This window comes from Palaemon carinicauda, chromosome 4 (assembly GCF_036898095.1).
Source record: "Palaemon carinicauda isolate YSFRI2023 chromosome 4, ASM3689809v2, whole genome shotgun sequence".
In the NCBI taxonomy this organism is placed as follows: domain Eukaryota; kingdom Metazoa; phylum Arthropoda; class Malacostraca; order Decapoda; family Palaemonidae; genus Palaemon; species Palaemon carinicauda.
The window spans coordinates 129,855,257-129,860,256 of record NC_090728.1 but is presented as its reverse complement, the minus strand read 5'-3'; positions in this window follow the sequence as shown (position 1 = coordinate 129,860,256).

Here is a 5,000-nt window from a genome sequence, read left to right as displayed (position 1 = left end):
GAATCTATTTTTATTAAATATTTTGATAATAAAATTTTATATCTAAACCCTGGTCTTTTTTTTTCAACTAGACACGAATCTTGTTGATGAAATTGTAAGGAAGTACAATATAGAAAATATAGTTCAATGATTGTGATACCTTTAGGGAATTGGCAACGTTCTGTTCATAATTGTTTTAAAATGTAAATCCTCATTAAAGGTTTAAAGGTTACTCATGAATGGCAGAAGTAATGGACAGTGACAATGACCTAGCAAGATAATGTCTTAAAGATTGACCATATATACTTATGATCAGTGCCCAAGTAATCTCTCCGTCAAAGCTGGGGTTAGGGAGGGCCAGGCAATGGATGCTGATGACTCAGCAGGTCGGTCCTTAGACTCCCCCAAAACCCACTTCCTTAGCTCACAGAGATAGTGAGGTTGCCTCACTACAAGAACTTGTCGAGATTGAGCATAACTCGAACACCAGTCTAGCAGATTGCTAGGCAGGGACGTTTCCAATACGCTGCCACAGCCCTCATAGGATAATCTGGTCTAGATTATTTAGATTACGGAGGCCGTTCGCATTTAGTTATATTCCAAATAGGGTAACAATGGGCTTTGTAAATAAAGACATATTGTATAATAGTAACTGGTTTTCTGATAGTATACTGTAGTTAATTTTTATAAGTGATGTGAAAAAACTTCAAAACCAAACACTACGAATATTATCCAAATCCAAGTCTTTAAATACAGAAATCCTTTGCCTCGCATACTAAATAATTCAGTGATCCTTTTTAGATCCTTCGTTAACTTCATTTTGTTCTGTTTGGAAAAGGAATTTAAATCAGAATAATTACGTGCATATGAGTGCGGAGTGGACTTAAAGTTATTACATATTTGACTGAAATATAACAATGTTTCAGCCTGGGAGAAATTCAAGCAACCCCGCCCAAGACGTCTTGAGGAAATGGAAGTTAAATAGACGATCTCACAGGTCCTCACAAGTACCTAACAGGATTATGTAGGTAATTTAGCTTTCAGGAAACAACCACAAGAATTCAAAAGAGCAGCAAAGAGGAGTGAAAAATCACCCTATAGCAAACTTAGAGTGCAACAGGAGGATTGAAAAAAAAAAGAAGAAAAAGAAAAAGAAATGTATTTCACATTGGACGAATCATAGCAAATATTCTTTGTATTATCATTGGCAATTCTTCATTTTTATCTCCTCCAGTCTGATCATCCAATTTACAGAAAATCTGTTTAATGTCACCCGAACAAAAAGAAAACTTGCAAGAAGTGTCTTAGGAAGACAGTTATGAGGAGGAGCATAGAAAGCCAATGAATTTGATATCGATCTTGTGACGTCACTCAACTTTGTCTTACAGTCGCTTAACACGAGCAGATTGAATCCGTGCGGAATATTTCCACATGTCAAAAAGCACATCTTCACACGAGCGGTTGTTTCCCGTGCGGTTCATCTGCATCACCACAGAAAACACAGTCAGTCTTAGATAGCTCGAGATAGAGGACATAGAGAAGAGAGTGTTCTTTCTGTATAACATAAACAGGGTGATAAATGTATCATGGTGATCTATAAAATATATTATTGACCCGAGAGTTTAATTATCCTAGGGACCTTAATAGTGACTGGATTCTTAATTGGATTTTGGTTTTGGATAAATTAAGCAACATCAGAGTTGGTTCCCAATAGAACCGCAGCAATAAATCTAGAACTTTTTTTCTATCGTTGGTGAAGCCGGTTTTACCGTCGCTCAATGCTGCAAAAATTACAAATATAAATAGAATATCATATCCAATTCACTGAAAAACGCAGAACGGAATGTTTTAGAATTTATTGTCAATTGGCCAACTGCAACTTGTAATTCCTTTATGCACTGTATTTTTCAGCCTTCCAATATTTCATATGATAGGCATATCTCAATCGATACGTTTTGATATTCTGATAATATGGCACTTTGGCAGATCGAAACTAACCCAACATTTACGGCGCATTTGGATAATGAAAATGATCTGTAATGGATTTTTATATGTTTTATGAGATATTTCATGAAATGTATTCATTTTGACCATATCAAAAAAATTTAAATATTGTTTGCGTAAAAATTAGTTTAGTTAACAAGGTGGAAAAGTGTGACCATCAGTATCAGTTTTCGTTAAATATGATTTTATAATAATTATGATAACAAAAAACTCAGTCATAATAATAATAATAATAATAATAATAATAATAATAATGATAAAAATAATAATAATAATAATAATAATAATAATAATAATAATAATATTAATAATAATAACATAATTTTTTTTTACCATAGGTATTACAACTATAAATATCACTACGATTCTGGTATTTTCATCACAGCAAATGTCTTGAAAATACGTTGTTGTTATTGCTTATACCAAATTTGAATTCTTATAATTCTTCTTTTTTTTTTTTAGAATCCGTACCTGAATCCTTGGTTTTGACTGAGTGATTTGAGATTTTCTGGTATCGTGACATCTAAGGGTCATTGACGCCAATATCATTTATTATAAATAAAGAACAAAAAAATATTCAATTGAAACCATAGGAGCGAAGATATCTTGAAAGTTAATTATATTTCAGAAGACCTGCTTCTGAAGTAATGATAAAAATACCGCTAGCATGGTAGGACACATCATGTCCAAGAATCATGACAAGGATGAACCTGCCATCCTCACCTCCAACCTCATAGATATCTATTTCTTTCACTACTATATATATATATATATATATATATATATATATATATATATATATATATATATATATATATATATATATATACATATATATATGTATATATATATATATATATATATATATATATATATATATATATATATATATATATATATATATATATATATATATATATATACATATACATATGATAGGAAGTTGGAATTAAAAAGATGGCAGTTTTTTTAACATTATATTTATGGCTAACATTTCGCAGTCAGTGCGATCACTTTTACAATTCCCACATAATTGATGATACATATTTATTCTAAAATTGTTTAAATCAAAATTAAAAATCTTAATGTGAATAAAATGCAAATGGTAAACTTGGTATTGGTCCTTTAACGAGTTTCCTCGGAATTGGCACTTTCAATACATTTTATTAGAAAATGTTATTTCATGAGGATTTTATCCTTTTTTCTTATCAAATGGGACATTAGCTGCGTAAAATAAAGTTATTATTATAAAGTCGAACAAAATCAGTTTAACGATTTGACGCTCTTGTAATGGACCTACTTTTCTTGTATATTATAATGTTAGTATTAAAATATATTTTTAAAGAAATGCTATATAAAAATAAAGTGCATCCTTGAATATAAAAAGAGAAAAAATATATAAAAAGCCTACTTTATTCATTGATAGATGTTATCGTCAAAAACATGAAGTTTTAATTAGTAACAAGTCTAACAACCCAATACTTTGAGTGTATGGAAACGTATCCCCTCGCTTTTTAATAACGCAATTAGGCGAGTCGTATTTTGGTTAATGAAGCAATTGATTCAATAAATAACAACAAACACGTTCGAAAAATTAACGAGGAATAGTTGTGGTAATATAGCCAAGATCTAGTGAGGGACAATGGAGCTGAATAGCAACAAGTAACCTATAAAAGATCAGGAGTATTAAAAAATTTCCGGTACAAAGGAAACCAACAAAAGATCATTTGCATTGAATGTCTTTTGAAAATAATTTGTAACTCAGATTATAACGAGACAAGCAAAGTCTGGTATAAAAGTTGCTCCTTTGAAATCTATTCTTGAACAGGTAATTATCCCTTTCACGATTGTCTAAATGTTTCCTACAGTAAAAGAATATCATTAACCTGATGTGTAGAAACTAAATAGTGTTTGATTTAACCACTTTGGACATTTTTATTTCAAAAGATTATTGCTAACTAGATGACGAAGCTAATAAATGTTATAAAGACATGATTATGAAGCAATTCCCTTGGAAAGAAGGAAAATGATCAGAATGTTAATGAATAATCATAGATGAAAAAATATAAAGAAATTTATGATAGAAATGAAGTAAGAGAAAACATCCTTCCAAAAGTAACTATTAGGCCAGATAATTAGAATTATTAAGAACTTCTAAGGTCATGATCACCTCCCATCTTTTATTGTCTTTTTTGAGGAAGCTTGTGAACCTGGCTGTAAATCTTAGAAATAAGCTCGGAACCAAGGCCTCATGAACCGATTGTTACAGAATTGTAGAACATAATGATCAAAATTTAAGAGAGGTATTGTAATAGAATTGTAGAACATAATGATAAAGATTGAGAGAGGGAATGTAACAGAGTTGTAGAACACAATGATCAAAATTTAAGAGAGGGATTGTAACAGAATTGTAGAACATAATAATAAAGATCAAAAGAGGGAATGTAACAGAGTTGTAGAACACAATGATCAAAATTTAAGAGAGGTATTGTAACAAAATTGTAGAACATAATAATAAAGCTTGAGAGAGGGATTATAACAGAATTGTAGAACATAATGATCAAGATCGAGAGAGGGATTACAACAGAAGTGTAGAACCTAATGGTGAAGATTGAGAGAGGATTGTAACAGAAGTGTAGAACATAATGATAAAGATTGAGAGGGGATTGTAACAGAATTGTAGAACATAATGATAAAGATTGAGAGAGGGATTGTAACAGAAGTGTAGAACATAATGATAAAGATTGAGAGGAGGATTGTAACAGAATTGTAGAATATAATGATAAAGATTGAGACCGGGGCTGTAACAGAAGTGTAGAACATAATGATAAAGATTGAGAGAGGGACTGTAACAAAATTATAGAACATAATAATAAGAATCAAGAAAGGGATTGTAACAGTATTTTAGAACATATTGATATAGATTGAGAGAAGGATTGTAACGGAATTGTAGAACGTAATAATTAAGATCGAGAGAGGAATTGTAACAGAATTGTAAAACATAACGATAAAAATTA